The sequence below is a fragment of the Triticum aestivum genome, chromosome 4D, assembly GCF_018294505.1.
Source record: "Triticum aestivum cultivar Chinese Spring chromosome 4D, IWGSC CS RefSeq v2.1, whole genome shotgun sequence".
NCBI lineage: Eukaryota > Viridiplantae > Streptophyta > Magnoliopsida > Poales > Poaceae > Triticum > Triticum aestivum.
The window spans coordinates 212,896,533-212,919,950 of record NC_057805.1 but is presented as its reverse complement, the minus strand read 5'-3'; positions in this window follow the sequence as shown (position 1 = coordinate 212,919,950).

The window sequence follows — 23,418 nt, the reverse complement described above, 5'->3', positions numbered from 1 at the left end:
ACCCCGGCTGCTCTGCACTGTATTCCGGTATGGCACGTGGACCCGGTAGCTTGATGCCCCACATGTCGGCGAAAGGGACTAGAAGATTTATGAAAGCGAGCGCTCCACTCTTATGACGGAGGAGTACACGACACGACGGCCCAGTGAACTGTCACTTGTACTGTATATAGTACTATAGTTTTGCTGTTTCGCACGATCCATCGATACAACCCCGATTAAACAGGAAAGGGCAGGATTTTTTCCGCGCGGTATATGATACTGGCCATACATTTCAAAGGCAATTTTAATGTATGCAAACTGAATAATTAAGTAACAATATGATATCTAGTAAAACTAAAAACACATATGGTTTATTGTGTTAGAGTGTAGTAGTAGTGCTGTATTGCATAGTTGTTAGATGTAACATGCGAGAACGTGTAGAGATGTAGTTTTGGAGGGCCTACAGAGAGAAAAGCGTAATACGTTCACCGAACATCAGAATAAGCTGATTACGGTCACTATATACGTTTTGCGGTGATTATACGGTCACTTGCTCACGGTTCAACATCGGATTGCACTCTGTTGACCGGCCAAATAGTCTGCGTGGCACCATGTTGACTAGTTAAATTGACGATGTTCCTTGTGGGTCCCACCTGTCAGTTCTCATAGGGAAAAGGTCAGATAAACACAAATTTACGCAGGCGCGACAAGACTCCAACCCGTGCGCGGGAATCACCTGGTTGTGTATGTGTCTGTCAGGGCCTGATGTGTGCGCACGCATCTGTAGGTTGAGCACTTGAGCGTGAGAGTGTGTGTTGGTCGTGTGGTGTACTGGTGTGTGCATGCATGCGTGCGTGTGTACGTGTGAGTGTTGCGTGCGTGCGTGGCTGCGTGTGTACGTGTGAGTGTTGCGTGCGTGCGTGGGTGCATGTGTTCGTGTGAGTGTTGCGTGCATGCAGTTCGTGTGCATGCGTGCGTGTGTGTATAATCACCACACCAGCTCCTGTGTGTTAAAACAGACGGCTCAGCATACCAATACAAGGCCACCTTGTCCGCTGTGCCCGCGGTCATGACTTCGAACCACCGTCCAATATTTTTTTGTCATTTTTTTCATTCTTACTAGCAAGATGCCCGTGCGTTGCACGTAACATCAAGATGCATTTGTATGACTAGTTTATCTTGTGAGAGAAAAGGATGAACGAGGGAAGGCCTTATTTGCAAATGTGGAGAGGTGTGTGGGTACATCTTAGGCAAAATTGTCATAGTTTCTTTCCTATCCGTCAGATATAAATCGGACGACCTATATTGCAGGATGGCAGGCACACCAGCATCACCAACTCTGTTTTTTATAAGAGTGTATTTTATCCCTACTCTTATAAAAAGCATAGTCGGTGATGATCGTGTGCCTGCCATCCTGCAATATAGGCCGTCCGATCTATATCTGACGGATAGGAAGGAAACTATGGCAATTTTGCAAAAAGATACCCACACCCCTCTCCACACTTGCAAATCAGGCCTTCCCTTGTTCATCCTTTTCTCCCACAAGATAAACTACTCATACAAATGCATCTTGATGTTCCGTGCAACGCATGGGCATCTTGCTAGTATTTTATAAGAGTGTAGATGTAGAGTATATACAAGCCGACAGGTGGGCCCGATGGTAGTGAGATAATGTGATGCAACACTAGAGGTGCCACGTGGAGCGTTTAACTGGTCAACTAGTCGTGTCTTGAGCAAATACAGAGTTGTACGGTGAGCCCGTGACTGTATAATAACCACAAAACATAAATGGTGACCGTAATGAGTGGATTCTGAAGTCCAATGTACGTATCGTGCTTTCGCTTCAAATACAATGATCTTCATTGTATATATCGTGAGAGAAAGATGAAAGATGCGTGAATGTGCTGGGGGCTTACTTTTAGAGGAACTGGAGATAGTTTGTGTGCGTACCTGAAAGGGGCATAGAGGGGGGGTATGCGATGGAGAGAGAGATGCTCTTCATTTCTCTTTATTATGACTACCTTTATATATAGTATAAAAATATACAAATTCACAGTCCGGAATAAATATCATTGTGGGCACCATGCAATGCAAGCGTTCATACTCCTCCATATAACTTTGTAATGTTGTATATATGTAGAAATTCTAAAATATTTTTTTGGACACACTTTATTCAAAAGGAATGTTGTATGCGAAATAAACGTGAAGAGAGGGCTTTTTAGATCAATGGGGTACATGATGTAACATGTGTGAATGTGTAGTTGATGCATTTGGCAGGGCCTAGAGAGGTATGTGTGTGTATTACATATTCGAGAGAGGCATGGATAGAGGGGCCGACAGGGGGGGCATGGGAGAGATAGCACGAGAAATGAGAGTGGTCTAGAGAGAGAGACGAATATGACTTCGTGGCGAGAGATTCCCTTGAGTGTGTGTATGCAAGGGGGGAGTCGATAGAGGCACTAGGAGAATATTTTTTTTTTGTGTGGTGTCTGTATTGGTATGTGTGGGTGTGAGAAGATAACGAGACATGGGGGCAGAGGGTGTGTCACCGCGTGAGGTCAGGTGGGTCGAGGTGAGGCCCTTTGTTCGGTTCCGTCCCGCACCACATTGGTCAGCCCGTGACGCATTTAGGGAGACCCATGGATGACTAGTCGTACAAGACAAAGATAGCATAATTGTGAAGGACTCTATGTCCACTGACAAAGCCGGCTAGGATTTGTAACCCTGGGTTCTCGGACTAAGTTAACCCCTTTATCTCTGATATTACTATTCATCCAACCTAACTTTAAGGGGCATCCTACAGAATGCTCTGCTAGAATCATACTCGTCGATTAGGAAAAGAGGTGTGAGACAATGCGTGAGAGACATGCCTAAAGATAATGTGCGTATAGGAGACATGTAGGCAGGTCTATGTATATAGAAAGGGTCGATGGGGATTGTGCGTGTGTATGCTTGCGAGAGGAAGAGTGCTTGTGATAAAGGTTAGTCAAAACAGTCGTAAATGGTTACGAGAGGGAGGGAGGGTTTATCGAGAGCATGCGTGCGAGAAAGACACCTCGGGAGAGAGTGTGTGAGCATGTGTGAGAGACCACCGATGGAGAGTGAAACTACACGTACAAGACTGTTGTACACATTGATTAAAGATATAAATTGTATCCAAATATTAGGATGGGATCATGATATTTGCAATTCGCGTAAGGAACGGTCATTGATCCATCAGACATCTAGATTCTATCGAATTTGAGCATGTCTATGTTATTATTCGACACAATTGATCCACATAGTTAGTATTTTGAACTCCAGACAATGCATCGCTTTAGCAATCGAATATAAACGTGAGTATAGTTCATGTTGTGTGTGTAAAGCACATTATACATACGAAAGATACACAATGAACATTATAAATAGCTACCTATGAACTAGCATACATTTGCATTCAACTTAAGGTGGTTTTAAAAAATCGAATTCAACATGAAGTCCGTTCAATTATTTGAATTTGATATCATGGCGTTTTTAAATCATACCTAAATTATGGGGGCACCAATCTTTGCTCTGATTTTGTACATAATAGCATATGTAGTCGTGTACAAAATATATTCTAATTTAGCTCCTCCATTAAAAAATAATCGTAGTTATAGGATTTTCAAGTGTCAAAATTTCAAAAAGAAGCGGATAATTTAATGAGGTTTTCAAACATACAAGGTCAAATTTAACATTGTATATTTAGGTCAATCCTCAAAGTTCAAGAGTACTCTAAACGTGAATGCTTGTGTTTCAAAATTTCGAACGAAGCGCCAAAAGAGCCTCTACTCGCCCGAAACCATGTGAGACCAATGTTTGGTAGTACAAGGAAATTACTTTTCTAATAACCCCGACCCGTGAAACCTACCGGCCCGACATCCAAAGGTCTAAATCGGGGTAGGTTTGTAGCTTCATCTAGATGCCACGCAACCGCCCCCGAAAAACATTCATACACAATGGCCGCCTAAGCACACATGCGCGCGGCCAAAATCGCTCCCACCCACTATTTGGGACACCTAGGATTACCATCCTACCCCCGACCCGCAGTAGGTCCGAAATTTAACAGGGGCAGAGTTTGTACTTTCCCCAAATTTCAAACAAGCGCGTCCCATCTTCTGTTCAAAAAAGCCAAAAACAAGCGCGTCCCAGACCGAAACATGGTTCTCCCCCCCCTCCCGCCCACCCATCTGATTCCCCATTCGTACTTCGTGGGCGCAAAAACTACCACTCCACCAGCCGCGAAACCCCGGCGTCCTCCGTCCGGCACCCCATTCCACCCATCAACCGCCGCCCTCCTCCATCACGCCGGAGCCGATACCCCGACGTCGTCATCCACCATAACCTCAACCGCAACGCTCTCCACGGCTAGTAGTTGAAGCCGAGGCCGAGCCATCCGTACCCGAGCTAGTTCAACCACGCCGCCCTACGCCTCACCGTTGCCGCTCCAACTTCGCCACCCTCCACCGTACCGGAGCTATTCCTGCTACGCCGTCCTTCGCCACCTCGGATCTGCTTCCCCTCCGCCGACATACGTCCACGGCAACACAGTCAACAATTTGGCCATGGGTTCGTCCAAGCCTGCACCCTCCAGAACATCGGTTTCCCCGGCAAAAAGAAGAAGATCGGCGCGACATGTGGAGGCGACCACACCGGCAACCGAAAATGGTACTCCTCTTCCCTTATTCGTGCAAATCTTACATGTCTGCTTGCACGGTATTCATCCCACAGAAGACACTAGTTGACCACTTCTTCTTGATACTAGATGTTCCTAGTAACTCGCGATGCACAAGGTTTCTACTCATATACTATTTCACCTTAGCTAGAGGTCCGTCGCCCCCCTGAATTTCAATTCCTGGTCAGTTGATTCCCAATTAACGGAACCATTCCCCAGCGTAACAAGCGCTAGTCCGCCTATTACGCCGGGGAAGCAGCGCCTCGGTGTTTATCTTAGGGGCGTGTGGGGCCTAGAGCTACTAGCGCCCAATCTGGAGGTCGGCTGGGATTAAAGGGATGGCCTGGGGGCACTGCCAAGCATGACGGTGGTGTGAGGTCGAGGGGAGGGTGGGGCGGCAGAGGCAGGGGTCTGGGCCGGTGGTCACTGGCGGTTCGAGAAAGATTGTCAACAGTGACCGGAGGGAGGTAGATGAAGGCCATCTTCCCGTTCCTTATAGATCGGACAGTTCATTAAAAAAATTAACTGACCTATTTATTTTTAGTCGACTGTTATCTTGATATGACCACACGTGGTGGTGTGCTGGAGGAGTACCTGCATTTCCTGTGCTCATATATTACAAAATCATACGGAGTAGAATCTAATTTTGTTTGCCATGCAATGTTGTAGAGCTATCATATGTCTCCTGTCATTTATTTTTCAGCCACCTGCTATCTGCTACTTTTACAGTGCACTAGTTCTGCACAGACTTCACACATACTCTCACTATTGTGTTTTTATGCAAGGGTATTTCAGACTCTACTGCTATGAGAGAAGCAAAAAAGAAAAGAGAGAAGTCGCTCCAGCGTCGTACGCGGATAGGCCAGACAGGTTTCAGCCTTATAATAGGTGCAGTGTTAGCAGATCGAGACGGTAAACGTAGCTCTGGAGTTGATGGCCTCGCTCGCAATGAACCACCTTCCCAGGTGCTTGCTTTAACTTCGCGGTGTCATATGTGGTTGCATGTTCCATATGGTGTCTAGCTTGTATTCGAAAGGCCGAAGTCGGTCTTTATTAAGATAAGGAAAGATATTTTTTACATGAACCACCATCCCGTGAGCACCATAAGACAAATAGCTAGTCAGGGCACTGGCCGAGCCAGTGAAAAGCCCAGCAAAGAGAGGCATCACTTGGAAGCCAACTAAAAAGCCGCGATGGTGGCGCAGCAGCCCGCCTCCCACCAGGCTCTCATGTCCTAGATGATCATGCTCACCACTCCAGCCGGATGTCTAGCTTGCTTCCAATTTGGTTAAATTGCATCTGCTTAGCTTACACATTATACCTTTGAATATGACATGCCTTTCTGTTTTTGGTACATACTAGTACATCTGTGTATTAACCATGTTCTTACATCAAACTAATGTTCTTGTGTATCCCTCATTAATCACTTACGATGAGGTAGTCAGGCAAGTGGATTACTCCTCATTTAAAGAATGCAGCCTCAGCCTCCCGACGTAGATCTGTAGTTGATTACCGCATTTCCCCTACACTAGCATCGCAGGTGCTTGCTCTAACTTGGCAGCGTGATATGTGGTTGCATGTTGCATATGGTGTCTAGATTGTAATTCTTCCAATCTGGTTAAACTACATGTGCTATTCTGCTTAGCTTATACATTATACCTGTTAATGTGACATGCCTTCCTGTATTTAGTACATAGTACATCTGTCTATTAAGCATGTCCTCACATAAAACTATTTTTTTTGTATCCCGCATAAATCAATATGACGAGACACCTTCAGTATATGCAGTGTGATATTAGTTGCATCTTTGATATGATTTATAGCATGCGCTGCTTCTAATTTGTTGAAATGCCATTTATGATGGGACACTTTTAACTTGGCACAGTCATATTGGTTGCATCTTTCACGTGGTGTCTAGCTTGCATTGCTTCTTATTTGGTGAAATGGTTCCTGCTTAGTTTACGCAAACAGTTGTCAATATGCCATGTTGTCCTGTTTTTTGTATTATTCCATCCTGGAATCATGTGTTTGCCTTACATCAAAGTAGTGATCGTCAGTATCATGCACGAATGAGTTCTGAAGAGTGAATTTTATTGCTTTTTCTTGTCGGTTTTACTTGACAATTCAAAATCAATAAAGCGGAAGGAAGTTAGCAAGGCAGCGGATGAAGGTGCTCCTTCCAAATGGAGGGCCTCTACAGATTCTACTCCTCCATCCCCCAAGATGATTTCCAAGACAACACATGCATAGACACTCAACGTAGCTGTGTTGGTGATGAGCACGTCTCCCCTAGTGCACCATCACAGGTGCTCCCTTTAACTTGGCACTGTTATATGTGGTTGCATGTTATGTATGATGTCTAGCTTGTATTGCTTCTAATTTTGTTGAATTTCATCTGCTTACTTTACACATTATACTTGTAACTAAGACACGTGTTCCTGTTTCTAGAACATACAATATCTGTCTATCACACCATGTTCTTACATCAAAGTACATTTGTTCTGAAGAACTAAATTGTTATTCATTTTTCTTGTCGGCTTGACTTAACTTGGCACAGAGAAAGAGGAAGCAAGACAGAATGACAGGGAAAGGGAAGCGGAACAATCCTGCAGATTCTGCTAGTACTGATGGTGCAATAGAAGGTCAAAGTCCAGAGGAAAATTGTACCGATAGGGTATCCCATGCTACACGAGCTGCAAAACAAGCCAAACAGAAACAAATAGCTGCCACCAAACAAGCAGAGACAACCCTAGTTGTTGCAACACCTTCCACAGTACCACCAGCTGCACGATTTACTCGTTCGTCAACTCAGCTAGCAGCACGTTCCCAAGCTCCCTTGCCACCTGACACTACTTCCGAAGCACTCTTGACACAAGATGAGTTGGCAAGATCAGATGAACATTGTGAGCTTCAACAGCAAGAAGGTAGTTGCTTGAGTCAAGTTACAGTTGCATGCTGCTTTATATGTAGTCTCACAGTTTGATGTACAGTAACACTTCCTATGTTTGTTGTTGGACTAGCACCTAGGCGCAAGAGGAAACAAACATCAGGGATAATGCTCGATAGGTTAACTAAATCTAGAGGAGGGAGAATGGAGATCCATTTTGAGGCAGGTTTAAAAAGGCCACGTGATGCTACAGAGTCAGCCAAGTTAGTATTAGAGGCAGCGGTTGCTGTTAGGTGTCATGTACGTATCCTCCCAACATGGATTCAGTACAGGAATGACAAAGACGAAACCCAGTTCAACACCTTCCTCGACCATTTATCTGTAAGTATGGTTATGTATGGAAACTAGTAATATCGTCTTGCTCTGTCCAATACTTTATAGGTTGCTGATAATGAGACTCCCATAATTTTCAACAGATGAGGTTCAAGTTGGATAGCCAAGATGATGCAACCAGACAAGCTTGCACCCATGTTTTCAAGTCTGCTCTGTGACAGTATTGGTATAACTTGAGGAAAACTCACTTTGAAGGCAATGCTAATAGTGAACTTGCCCAAACATCTCCAGTGGAAAATATATCTGATGAAGATTGGAGAGGCCTCGTTAAACACTGGTCTGATCCGAAGTATCAGGTACATTATATATATGTGGTCAGATCACATGTTGAAGTCCTATTTACGCATGTGCCACACAAATCTATCTTCTTGTAGGTGAACTGTTCAAAGAACAAGGCCAACCGTACGAAAGTGAAATTCCAACAGACGACATGATCTCGTAGCTATATTGCACACTGCGAGGCTCTTGTAATTAGTTGTTGTTTCACTCTTTTCGCTGTACCATATTATCAGATCTATATTGACTTGTTCCAAATGCAGAGGAAAGCCCGCAAGGACCAAAAAGTACCTGAACCAAATGCTGTGGAAATCTTCAAGGACTGTCACACTAGCAAGAAGAAGGGCATGACTACACCAGTCAAAGTCACTGTTGTAAGTCCTTAATCCTCATGCCTTTTAACTACTACTTACTATGACTTGTGCCTTGAACTGCATGGTTTGCAGCCAATGTCTATTACTCTTTTCAATTTTATACACAATTGTCTTAGCATATCATTACACCTTACAAGGTTTAAAAGAGAGGAGTGATGTTCCTTTGATCTTGACTTGTAATCTAGTTCCGTGCTGGACTTGCCCACACAACATTACAATTGCCTGTTTGTCTGTTCTCAGTTGTTTTGTGATATGAATGATGTCATACTATGCTTACTGTATTATAACTTCGTCTCTTTATCCTTAGCCCTCAATACAATGTGAAGAAATAGACAATACATTAGCGATGGTACATGGTCATATGTTTGGAACCTGGTTTTATTATGTACTTTGCAATAAAATACAACTATTATTTTACATGGGTTCACCAGAATAAGTTCTGTATATAGACCAAAGCTATTTTGTTTGGTTTTGCTGCCTCCTTAATATCTTCTGTTTTGGTACTACTAATGTAAAACCACAACTTTTCAGCGTGCTATGGAAAAAATGGTGGAACGGCCACCTTCTGAAGGTGGCGAGGCAACTATAACCGCAATGTCAGCTCTTGCTGCAGTGGGTCAGTACCTGTCCACTAACAGTGCCAAAAGCACGTTCCTGCGTAATACTGGGTTGGTTATTAAGGCAATCTCGTCCAAACTACCTCATGATCAAGATATGCAAGCTCAAAACAATGTTGTATCTGCGCTCCAGACACAAGTCCATTCCCTAACAGAGACCCTTTGTGAAACAAGGAGAGACATTGTTCGATGTTGTCAAGATATGCATGGTTTTGAAACCAGACTATCAGACATTTGCTATGTTGTTCAGGAGTCTAGGAGAACTGAAGGCCAAGGTTATGGTGCTCCATCGGACAATACAGCATGAAAACGTAACAGTCATGTCAAATGAACTGAGCTTCTGAACTTCTGGTGGTGCATTTATCGGCTAGACTGTTAACTTTTATGCCAACCTTCCTTTTGTTTTATAGTTGTAATTTGTTTTGGTGCGATACAAAATTTGTTCTTAATGTGCAGCCACCGGCTTAAGAAAACAGCAAGCCATTTTTGTATAGTGTAGGGTGTTCCCTATATTTGCACTGGTGGCGAAATTTGATGCCCACCGGCTGTAGTTTACATGGGCGTCCTATGGGCCGTAGAAACAATGGGCCTTCTAAGGGCCGTAGAAACAATGGGCCTTCTACGTGGCATAGAAACAATGGGCCTTATACGGGCCGTAGACACAATGGGCCTTCTATGGGTCGTATCATCAATGGGCCTTCTACGGGCTTATGATCGGTTGGCCAAACATGGGCCAATAACGGACCACATTATGGCCGTAAATGGGCTAGAGTTGAAATCGCCCGTTCATGGGACGACCATAACGGGCCGTTGTTAATCGGCCGTATTTTGATGACACTATCAAAACAGCCCAACGTATTAACGGGCCACAAACGGGCCGACTGTAATGACGGGCTGAATTTAGCCCACAAGCAAAAAATGACAGTAACGGGCCGTAAGTAAACGAATGTGGAAATGAGCCCAAGAATAAATGGGCCCCGAGAAGGCCGAAAGATAACATGGGCTGGAAACGGCCCAACTGAATAATGGGCCGTTAATGGGTATAAAGTGATACACTGTTCATTACGAGCCAGTTTCACCACGGGCCGTTAATGGGTATAAAGTGATACACTGTTCATTACGGGCCAGTTTTACCACGGGCCGTTAATGGGCCGAGAGTAATAAGGGCCTCATACGGGCCAAAAGACGTCATGGGCCATACATGGGCCGGAAGTTAAAACGGGCTGGAATTATATTGGACGGCCCAGATGACGCTACTGGGCCTAATTCGGTTAGGCCGTAAACGGGCCCTGGGTTAGCGGGCTGTAAATGGGCTGCGAACATGCCATTAACAGGCTTGCCGTGGGCCGGCCCGCCACCTTTTGACCAAGTCAAACGGGCCGGCCTTTTCTCAAGAATGGGCCTCTGTTGGGCCGTGCCACGTGTCGACGTGTCATAGGCGCTTTGTGTCCAATGAGTGGATGACATCTGTCCCAACGGTGAGCTGACATGTGTTTCCTCCAGCCAATGGTGATTTTACACGTGGAAAATCCCCATTGGTCGGGGCTGTTAACGGGTTATCGGATCCAAAACCGGACCCGATAGCTTAACAGCGTTCCGTTACGGTGGATGCCACGTCTCGGTCACCCTTGACAAAAGCACTTCTGTGATGCGCGATTTATCGTCATGGAAGTGGACACTTCCGTGATGATAATTTTGGTAATGTCATGGAACACTTCTACGACAGCACATGTATGACTATCTTGATTCTGTCATAAAATTGTCATGGATGTACATGCATGACAAAAAATGTGGCCTACTGTGACAAACATGTATCGTCACGGAAGTGTATTTATTTTGTAGTGAGCTCACGATGGCTTACTGAACTTATCATTGTGTTTCATTATGTTCAACGCCCTATTTAAAGTGGTGTCCCAAGGGGAGCTCTGAGACGACCCCGCGCTACTGCTTTCAGTTTCCTGCGGAAGGAACGTGAACCATTTAGAAATTTGGCTTCATTAATTAGAATGCAACCATATGGAGCAAAATTACGCGGGGGTGTATTCCTTACTAGAACAAGCTCAAGCGCCTTGGTCTTCGGATCCGTTGTAAGCTCCTTTGTTACCGGGTCCACCTTGTACCGGGCCCTGACATAGTTCCTGGTCTGCTTGTCACGGTATTTATCGAAGAGGGGCGGTAGGCCTTGCTCGGCAAGCTCCGCGTCCTCCTTGTCCCATATAGGTTCCGCCACTCTCTAACTGCCGGGACAAAGTTTGTGGACCCCTAAGTTCAAGTCCCACATATCTTTCCCCCACTGACTTGATTCCGCGGATGCGTTGCTCTCGCACTTTATCTTGAACTCCAGGTAGTCAGCTTCGCTGATCGAAGGATTTGTCTCCTTGATCTTCTCATAATTATCACCTCTTAGAATCCTTCTCTTCACCGCGGCTCTCCAAGTAGCCAGGGCCGTGCTCATCTTCGTGAGGGCGGCACTGTTCACTTTATTCCCTGAGAGGCATGTGTTTGCGAAGTCACCGGGGAACTTGTATCGTTCGTGCAGCTTCGTGAAGAGGAGGTTGCGCAAATTCCCTCGGTCACGATGCCTTAGGTTCTCGGTGTTGATCGAGACGGTGTTTCGGAGAATGCACCCGAGTTGTCCCGCGTACCCACTGACTAATTCTTTGGGCGCCGTTGGATGCCCACTAGAGGACACTTCAGTAAATTCCTCCTTGACGGTGCCGAGCACGTTCGGGCGGCGGTCCTTCCGTTGCCTCTTCGGTTCGCTGCCATCTGTGCGTGCGCTGCCATCATCAGTGGTGGCATCCCCGGCGGCACCATCAGTGGTGCCATCCGTGACGCCACTAGGGGTTGTGTAGTCGGGATCGGTGTCTTCCGCGGCGTCCTCATAGCGGTGAGGTTCTTCCTCCATCTCCTGGGACAGCTCCCAGAATTGCTTGCCCGAACCGCCGGCCTCATCGTTGTCGGCCATGTTCGCTCTAAATAAGAAAAAAGGCTACTAGAGTTATTGGATGAGATCAGGGTAGTATCTATTCTTCTATCCTATATATTTTCACATTATAGGTTATAAACACCCCTTTACCCAAAAGATTGTTCCAAGTGCATTATTGCTATCCTACTAAGTGCACTATTGCAGGTTATATATTTTCTATCCTACTAAGTGCACTATTGCTAAAGCTGGAGGGTCACACATTCATACTAGCTTTAGCAAGTAGCAGTGGAATAATGCAACAGTGTTGCTGTGTTCTTAAGCTGAATGTGTGTGAGGGCACTACAGTAGTCTCCTTAGGTCTTTCACTGGAATATACTGTATCGATCACTCTAACCTGAAAGCTGAGTAGGTGAGTGGGGTTCATGCTAGGTTCCATAAAGTTCCTGCTTTTATTTGACAACTAATTTGGGGTTCGTACTTTTTCTCGCTTAAACCTCCATGAAAACAATGTGCTTGCCATAGATTGTGGTATTTCACTAATGGAAGGTGCCATGCTTGCATTTGCATACATGTGTGGTGTACACCTTTGTGGTAGTCGGGCGTTTAAAATAGATTGCACATTGAAAGAAGCCTTTGAAATGGTTGGGTGATCATTAGGCACCCCACTAGTACCTTTAGTTCAACATTTCTTTCTTATTTTACTTGAACAACCTCAAGTGCCAAAAGCAAAGGGAAATGCTAGCTGCTTGCTTAGCTGTAAGTTGTGGAAATCATGCATGCCTAGTGTTGAAGTTCAGCCAAGTACTTGCATTTGGTTGAGGATTGCAAGCCTCGGTTACTTATTTTCTTTAATTTATAACAACTGTCAAAGTTTACAGGTGATTACACATAACAGACAAAGCTGTGATCCTTTACTCCTATTTGACTACAAACAAGCACCAAACTGCCATCATCAGAAAAAAACATGGTGATGTAGTAATAACAAATAGACCATATGCGCAAATATAAGCAATGCTGAACAATGCTCCCAGGTAAAAGCCATTCATGCTGATTATTTTTTGTTTCGGTTGAGAATCTGGCACCTTCCAGGTCAAGAAAATTGGGCATGACCTTTGCTAATTTTCTTGACCTAGGAGTGCCCCATTCTCAACCGAAACAGAAATTAATCAACATTTCAGGAGAAAGGGATCATTTGACATGAGAAGCTGCCAGATTTCAATGAAGCAGAAGCTGCCAGAATTAGTATATGTTGATCAATAAGAGAGTTACAACTATATACAAATGAAGGACTACATCCTTTATAAGATAACAAAGAAACAGTAGCGCTTATACATACGAACAAATAGAACCAGCAGCCAACTAATAAAGAAACTAGCATGTGCTATATAACAGGAACAATAACATCTATAAGACCAAGATAATTGCAATGCTAGACCAACAGTAGCATTGAATGTGACAGTACAAGACAAGGCAAAGTGGAATGTGACAGCAGGTAGCTATGAATGGATAATGGGGGTTAGAAGAAGCTCTCTCTCTCCCTCCCCTCCATGTTCCTGATTAAACAAGAATGGCAGCTGTAGAAAGTGTATAAAAGCAGCTGCTAATGAGTACCCATCATCCTTGCCTGACACTACTTCCCGACAGAAGAGAAACACAATGATGTGCAGCAAAGTGCACATGTATGGGCCTTTCCAGACAAACGAACCAAGCAAAGAACCTGCAAAAAAGGAGGTGGCAGCACAGCAGAACCTCATCACTGATTTTGGGTAAAAAGGAGGTGGCAGCACAGCATAGCAGAAACTGAATAAGATTCGTCTCATGAATTTTTCTCCCGCGGGAACCAACCAGGGAGCAGGGGAAACAAAAATCCTTCCTTTTCAACCAGGGGGAGGGGATGGGGATGAAATCCTACCTACGGCAGTCTCTAATCGGCCCGAACAAGAAAGATGTGAGATTGGGTTCCATGAAATCCCTATCCTAAACTGATAACATTACAAGTCGAGAAGGAAGAGGGGAGAGGAGGCAGAGCTCATCGGGGAGGCGCAAGGAGGCCCTGCGAGAGCTTAGTAGCAGCAGAGGCGGCCGGAGTTGAGGAAGACGGCGGCGACCTAAGGAAGAAGACGAGGTGGATCCGGTGCTATGCGGCTCCTCGGGTTCGCGCTCCTGCAAGGACGAGGGAGGGGCGTGAGTAGCGGGCGAGAGGGAGGGAGAGCGCGGCGGGGGAGAGGAGGAGAGGGGAGGACGATCGGCTCGCGTGCGCACCTCGCAATGCCGGCGGCGGTGGAGCGGGCACGGACGGACGACGGCGTGCTCTCGCGAGGGTCGTCGAGTTAGGTGGGGCGCGCGCACCTCGCAATGCCGGCGGCGGTGGAGCGGGTGCGGGCGGACGGCGGCGTGCTCCTGCGGGCGTCGTCGGGTTAGGTGGGGCGTGCGTCGACGTAGGGCGCGTGGATCTGGCGAGGGAGGGAGAGAGGCCAGAGGGAGAGGGGAGCAAGTGGGAGTGGGGGGAAGGTTAGCAATGGCGCACCTTTTAGGGGTGCGCCAAAAAAGTTGGTATAGCAATGGCGCACCTTCTAGGGGTGCGCCATAAACACCGTGATAGCAATGGCACACCTTCTCCTGGTGCGCCATTACTAACTTTTTTTTGGATTTTTAGCTGCATGTAATAATTTTTTAGAAAATGACCATAAATTTTAAAATGTTACAATATAAGTAGTTATTACTAATTTTCAAATACTTGCGTTGCAAAACATTTGTGAATTGGTAAAACATTTGTGAATATGAAAAAATATCATCAAATTTGAAAAAATATTCCTGAATTCAAAAAGTGCCCAAGAAATTTAAAAATATTCATGAGCTCAAAAAATATTAACAAATTCAATACTTTTTGTGAGTTAGAAAAATGTTTGCATTTTCAAAAAATGTTTGCAAATTTAGGTAGGAAAAGGAACACTGAAAAATAAAATACCAGAATAAACATAAATAAATATGGTATATCAATGGCGCACCTTCTAGGGGTGCGCCATAAACACCGTGATAGCAATGGCGCACCTTTTCCTGGTGCGCCATTACTAACTTTTTTTATTTTACCAGAATAAACATAAATAAAACAATTAAAATACCAGAAGAAAACACAAAGAAGCACAAGGTGCCTGTAAATGATGATTTGCAACAAAACAAGAGGGAGAAGAACAAAAATTCCAAATCCAAGAAGAAAGTGGTCGATACTTCAACTTGGTGATGGAGAAGTTACAAAAGGAAGGTAAGTACAGACAACATTAATCCCCACTGTTTTGAACAAAAGAGGTTACTAGATAGAGGACTAGAACAGAAGAAATTCCATTTCCATATGTCGAACTACAATCGAGAAATGAAGACTACAATTTAAATACAATCGATCTTAGCTATCTTTTCACAATCTTCTTGCCCTTCTTTTTCGCAAATGGAGTTCTTCTCTTGAACGGACGTCCTTTAGGTAGGGTGGTCCTGCTTCTTCTTGTGGTGTATGGTACTTCATCGTCGTCGTCATCTTCCATCTTCGGGTCGCCGTACTTGTCGAAGTCTTGCTCATTGGCGACTCCATCCATTCCGATGATCTTCCTTTTGCCTCTCCTCACGACAACACGACTGGGCTTTGACGGGTCGGTAATGAAGAAGCATTGGTCCACTTGGGAAGCCAATACCCATGGCTCATTTTTCACGGTGACGTTTGCGCCCCCGGTCATAGATTTGGCTTCGGGTATAACCATGGTGGTGAAATACCGGTCTTCTTTTAGGATGCTCTTGGCCCATCTGACACGGAACATCGGGACCTTCTCTCCAGCGTAGCTCAGCTCCCAGATCTCCTTGATCCTTCTGTAGTATCTATTCTTGTCGTTACCGGTGTAGGATTCCATCGTTACCCCGGAGTTCTGATAATCATCGCTCTTCATGTCCTTTTCCTCGGTGTAGAATGTGTAGCCGTTGATATCGTACGCCTCATAGGTCATCAGGTTGTGCTCGACGCCCTGTGACAAGGCGAATATGAGTTTTTCTTCCGCGGAAGAATCCTCATGGAAAGGGTACGATAGAAGCTTCTCCTTGAACCAACGCGTGAAACATGAGTTGTGCTCTTTGAGTATATCTCTGTCCGTCCTCTGTTGGCCTCGGTCATTGTACGTCTTCTCAATAAAGGTTCTGTGCTCTACCAACCAAGGATCAACCACGTCTATGTGTTGTAGCGCGACTAGGTTTGCTCTTTCAAAGTCGGCGAGTCGACCCTTGAAGTCGACATGCATTTCGCGGCGACCCTCACGGTGACCCCATCCAGCGAGCCTGCCGAGGTGCCTGTTGACGGGCAGACCAACGGGGTTCTCGATGCCTAGATAATTCATGCAATAGGAGATGCACACTTCGGTCAGAAAGCCCTTGGCTATGCTTCCATATGGACGTGCCATGTTGCGAACGTATCCTTTGATGACACCATTCATCCTTTCGAACAGCATCATGCTGTGCAGGAACGTCGGCCCGAGTTGGATGATATCCTCCACGATATGGACCAGCAGATGCACCATAACGTCGAAGAATGCGGGCGGGAAGTACATCTCAAGCTCGCATAGTATTACCACGATCTCTTCCTGTAGCCTTCTGAGTTGCCTCACGCCAACCGACTTCCGAGAGATGATGTCGAAAAAGTTGCATAGGCCAAATAGCGTTTCACGGACGTGCGCGTCCATGATCCCACGGATTGTAACTGGAAGTATCTGCGTCATCAGCACGTGACAGTCATGAGACTTCATCCCGCTGAACTTCTGCTTCGCTGAGTCTAGGTATCTGCTTATCTTCCCCGCGTAACCGTAAGGAAGTTTTACTCCTATGAGGCAGGTGAAAAACTGCTCGATCTCCTCCTGACTTAGAGTGAAGCACGCGGGAGGGCTGTCATTTCCGGTCTTCTTGGCCTTTTTGCCTTTGCAACGACTTTCCGTGTCCTTCGCCTCATCATCGTCATCATCACCATTAGCGTGAAGCTCCTCCCTGATGCCCATTGATTTCAAGTCTTCCCTTGCTTTCGGCCCATCTTTGGTCCTCTCTGGCATGTTGAGCAGGGTACCCAGCAGACTCTCGCACACGTTCTTCGTGATATGCATGACATCAAGGCTGTGAGGCACACGGAGGATCTTCCAGTACGGCAAGTCCCAGAAAACAGACCTCGTTTTCCATACCTTCAGCAGCGGCTCTGGCGCCTTTCGCTTCTTTCCCGGCGGTGGGCACTCTTTCCATTTTTTCAACAGCTCGTCTATTTCCTCGCCGCTCCTCGTACGCGGGCGTCTTCGGGGTTCGGTTTCACCATCGAACGGATCCTTGCGTTTTCTCCATGAGTCATCATCGCGAAGCCACCTTCGATGTACCTCTATCTAGCTGGCGATATGTTGTGTCATCCATGCACCTGAAGCATGCACAAAATCCGTGGACCACCTGCCCCGCGACATATCCGTAACCGAGATAGTCGTGCACCGTCGTGAGCAGTGCGGCTCTCATAGGGAAATATTCTTTCTCCGCGGCGTCCTACGTATTGGCTGGCGTTTTCCACAGCGTGTCTAGATCCTCTTTCAGCAGCCCCAGATACAGATTGATGTCATTCTCTGGTTGTTTCGGCCCTTCAATTATCATAGTCATGTGAATGTACTTCCTCTTCATGCACAACCAGGGGGAAGGTTGTACATCCACACAAACACAGGCCAGGTGCTATCTGTGCTTCTCTGGCTGCCAAACGGATTGACTCCATCGGTGCTCGCGCCTAGCACGATGTTCCTTGGATCGTCCCCAAATTCTGGGTGTTCGAAGTTCAACGCTTGCCACTGGCTCGCATCCTTAGGGTGACTCAGCATCTTGTCTTTTTTATTTATCTCCGGATCATTTCCGTCATCTTCTCGCTTCTTCTCCTCCCTATCCGCGTGCCAACGCAGGAGCTTTGCTAGCTTAGGGTCCGCGAAATACCGCTGTAGACGAGGAGTGATCGGAAAGTACCACACCACTTTTCGAGGAGCTTTCTTCCTCTTCTTGTATCGAGTGACGCCGCACACCGGACATATGGTAGACTCCGCGTGCTCGTCCCGATAAATGATGCAATCGTTCATGCACACATGGTATTTCACGTGCGGTAAATCCAGAGGACACACGATTTTCTTCGCCTCCTCGAAACTGGTCGGGCACTTGTTCCCCTTGGGAAGACGTTCGTGCCAGAATGACATGTTCTCGTCGAACCATGCGTCGGTCATTTTGTGTTTTACCTTCATCTCCAGAGCCATGAGCGTTATTTTCAGGCGGGTATCTTCGGGCCTGCATCCTTTAGACAATGGAGTAACCGCGTCTATCTCCAGTTGATCCAGCTTGGCTTTCTCTCGGTCGGCGGCTCTTGCGTTACCCGTCTGCTTGAGAAGCAGCTCTTGAATATGAGGGTCCTGCACCCATCCCAACGATGGTGCATTGTCGTCTGCTCTGGCATCTTCATCTTCATGATCATACCCTTCGTCCTGATCTTCCTCATCATCATGTCCTGCATCTTCTACATGATGACAGTGTCCTGCATCTACTTCGTGATCATGTCCTAGAGATTCTTCGTCTTCTCGCCCGCCCTTGTCGCGGTTGTCTTGCTGCCCTTCTGTTGGGGATATTACTACTAGGTGTAAACTAGCCAAGGAAGCTGGGTTATCCCCATAATGGGTTGTTTATACTTAAAGCCCATGAAGACAAGGAATAAAGCGGTTCACTACAGAGACTTGAAGGCCCAAGGCCAAAGGTAGATTAAGGCCTGTAGCTATAAACCGCCATGTAATACATGACTTGTATTGTAAGGTATGACAATGTAGAGACCGAGCCGGTATGTGTATAAACCGGCATCGGGACTCTGTAAGCCGGCGGGCGTCGACCTGTGTATATAAAGGCACGACCTGGCGGTGGTTCAAGAACAACAAACAACAACTCGAGACTCAGGCAAAGCGTATTCGCTCCCTGGTCATCGAAACCCCATCAATTCCATCAGAACTAGACGTAGGCTTTTACCTTCATCGTAAGGGGCCGAACTAGTATAAAACTCTCTTGCGTCCCTTATCCGCTTTAACCCCTTTAAGCTAACCCATAGCGATGGCTCCATGACTAAGTCCTTTCTCTAGGACATCTGCCGTGACAAAACCATGACAGTTGGCGCCCACCGTGGGGCTATCGCACGATGGTTTCAAGTTCTTGGAGGGCAGCTTCGAAGGACTCAAGGGTTACGCTGTGGGCCGAATGACCAAGAGTCGTCAAGCTCTACATCGACGATGCAGGCTGGGGCCCCGAGGCCGGCTCAATCGAGTACGGGTACCGGGTCCCCTTTGGTGGCATACACGTTTTCATTGGCAAGATCGGTGAACCGGGCCCTGAGCCGGACATCTACGCCGAGCTCGTCGAAATGGCTCAGCGTGCGAGATCTGCCCGGGTCAAGCCTGTCATGAAGCGTGCCTTCGTGGGAGTTATCCATGGAGGTAAATCTGAGGATAGATCGGAATCTGGTGGTGAGACCGTCGTTTATTCCGGCGACGAGTCATTGACTGGAGAGACCGAGTCGTTATATCAGTTACAAGATGGCCGGATTGGGGGCTGTTCCGAGGGCGACAGTATTCCGGACACCTTCCATCTGCCAAACCGGGTGGCGATCTTCATGGTCGGCACGCAACCAGCGCTCCACTCTTCAAACGCAGCAGCGATGATTTCCGGGTCAGCAGCGGCGGCAACAGCTGGGGCAGGAGGCCCTGTGCGACCGCCAGCTCAGGTTCTATATGATTTGTTTGATGTATTGGCAACGCTGATGGCGGAGGTTAACCCGGCGGATCAGGGTGCACACAATGCGGAAGTTGCGAAAGTGAAAGATCAGATCACCCAGGCAAAAGCCGACTTAGCAGCTGAGGATACCAGGATAGCCGCAGAGCGAGCCTCTTTGGATGCACAAGCTTACCGGATTATGCTGGATCAGAGTGCGTCGAACAAAGTCCTGAAGAGGAGGCACCGATCTCGCCTGCCACCGGTTTACGACGCTAGAAATCTCTTTAACACCCAAGGGGCAGGAACCAGTAATTCGCCGGTGGTAAACCGGGCAGAGGCACCCGGAGCAGGGGCGCCAGTTTAGCCACGTTTGGTGGATCCACCTCGTCAGAACAACGTTGTGGTACCTCATGTCCCCACACCACCGGGTCATTATTCTAACCCAATGGACAACATTGTCGCGGTCGCTTCACGGTTGGTAGCCATCCCGATCGAAGGCGATTCTCCAGCAGCGGTCGAGACATGTCGGGTTAAGGAGCTTCTTCAGACAGCCCTGATTCAACAGGAGGCTTATTCGTATAGTCGCGATTGGATTCATTCCACTCCCCGTCCAAGCCGGAGTTACAGCAGGCGTATGGATGAACCGGCAGTGTCAAGCAATGCGCGGAACCATGATCCGCCCCGTGGCCATAACCCGGCGGGTGATGCCGGTGATGCTCAGGATGTGGTGAACCGGGCTCGGGCACGCAGAGAGGCCGAATTAGCAATGCAGCACGAGGCCCATCAACTCACTCCGGTTCGTCCAACCACATCGGTGGAACCAGGAGTTACCTCTAGTTCCTTGGGAGTCCCATGTCTTGTCCCGGCGTTGCGCAATGTGCGCCTGCCCAAAGATTTCAAGGGCCCGCGCAAGGTGCCGAATTACATCGCTGATTTATCCCCTAAAACATGGGTTGAAAGCTATGAGATGGCCATGGAGATGCTAGACGTGGATGATGCGGCATGTGCGAAGTACTTCACCATGATGTTAGAAGGAACGGCCCGCACTTGGCTAAAGAGTTTACCGGCTAATTCTATCAGGTCATGGGCCGAGTTGAGAGCCTGGTTTGTTCAGAATTTCAAGGATACGTGCAAGCAGCCCATGTCAATTGTGGACTTAGCTGCCTGTGTCCAGGAGGAAGGAGAGTCAACAACCCATTGGGTGCGCCGGGTTTCGGAGATTTTGCATTCATCAGACCGCATCAACGCTGACACCGCAGTTTTAACATTGGAAGGCAATTGCCGATTTCAGCCCTTGAAGTTGAAGTTGGGACGGCTCAAACGTCATTGTAATGACATGGGAACCCTTATGGCTGCGCTGGTGAAGTATGCCGACTCTGATAGTAGCAAGGATCCCGAGTCTGATGATGACAAGACAGGGAAGGGAAAGAAGAGCGGCAACACCACAACCCGGCAGGTCATGGAAACAGCGGCAAGTGTAAAGCGGTCCACGGTTTAGATTTTGTGGCTAACACTAATACGCACGACAAGGGCCAGCGGCGTAAGGGTAAACCGCCCCGGCGGAATGGAATGCTGAGTCCTAATCCGGACCGATTGTCATATCTATTGAACCAGCCCTGTCCAAAGCATGGGACGAAGGAGGAACCATCTACACACCTCTGGAAAGATTGTTATATCATGCAATAGTTCAAAAATTCTGACTCTTTTCGGTATGATCATGGATCAGGAGGCGGTTCAGGCGGAGGAAATTCCGGTTCAGGATTCCATGGCAATCAGGGTGGACGTAACAATCAAAGTAATCAGGGTAATCAGAGTGGCTATAATCATCAGGGCAGTCAGCAGCAGCAGCAGTCGGGTTACCAGAGCAACTCGAAGCAGTTGAATAGCGTACAGTATCATGTCTTCACCACTAGCTTGGACAAGCGCGATCAGAAGCTTCATAAAAGGATGGTGAATGCCATTGAACCGGCGGTGCCCTGTTATTTGCGCTGGTCCGAGCAGCCCATTGTGTGGAGTAGAGACGATCATCCACCCCGGGTTGACAATCCGGGTCATCTGGCTCTGGTGGTGGCACCTCAGGTGGGAGGTTATAAGTTCACTAAGGTACTCATGGATGGAGGGAGTAGTATCAACATCCTTTATTATGAAACTTTCCGTCGCATGGGGCTAACAGATAAAAATCTTAAACCATCCGATACGGTGTTCCATGGTGTGGTGCCTGGTAAGTCGGCATATCCTGTTGGTAAGATAGCCCTGGAGGTGGCTTTTGGAGATGAGCATGACTCGAGATCAGAAACCTTGACCTTTGAAGTGGTGAAAATCAGAAGCCCGTATCATGCCCTATTTGGACGGCCAGCTTATGCCAAGTTTATGGCACGGCCTTGTTATGTCTATCTACAGCTCAAGATGCCGGGTCACAAGGGAACTATAACCGTGCATGGAAGCCGCAAGATTGCTCTGGAGTGTGAGGAAGGTGATGTAGCTTATGCTGAGTCGGTTTGTGCAACAGAGGAGTTGAAGTTTTACAAAGACAATGTTGATCCGGCAGATATGACTTTGTTGAAGAAACCGACTACGGAGCATGATCCAGCCCTGAAGTTTAAATCGGCCGATGAGACTAAACTTGTTGACTTCGTGCCGGGCGATTCGTCCAAGCAGTTTAGCATCAGCGCTAACTTGGATCCGAAATAGGAAAGCGCGCTCATCGAGTTCATCCATGAGAATCGGGACATCTTTGCGTGGAAGCCTTCTGACATGCCTGGTGTACCGAGAGAACTCGCTGAGCACACCCTCAATGTTGATCCTAAGTATAAACCGGTCAAGCAGTTTCTCCGCCGGTTCAATGAAGAAAGACGCAAAGCTATTGGAGAAGAAGTAGCCAGGCTCTTGGCGGTTGGATTTATCGTTGAAGTATTCCATCCTGAGTGGTTGGCTAATCCGGTGCTGGTCCTCAAGAAGAATGGCACTTGGCGTATGTGTGTGGATTACACAGATCTCAACAAAGCTTGCCCGGCAGATCCTTTTGCCCTCCCCCGTATTGATCAGATTATTTATGCTACGGCGGGTCGTGAGCGGTTAAGTTTTTTGGACGCATATTCTGGTTATCATCAGATCAAGATGGCAGTTAAGGACCAGGAGAAGACGGCCTTCATAACTCCCTTTGGAGCCTTCTGCTATGTGTCCATGCCCTTTGGGCTCAAGAGTGCACAGGCAACTTATCAACGGTGTGTGCAGAATTGTCTTCATAAACAGATCGACCGCAATGTTCATGCCTATGTGGATGATATTGTGGTAAAATCAAGGAAAAAGGAGACATTGGTCGACGACTTGAAGGAAACCTTTGATAACCTGCGGATTTATAAAATGATGCTTAATCCGGCCAAGTGCGTCTTTGGTGTACCTGCAAGTAAGCTCTTGGGTTTTTTGGTGTCTAACAGGGGCATTGAAGCTAATCCGGAAGAGATCAAGGCCATCACCTCCTTGGCTAAACC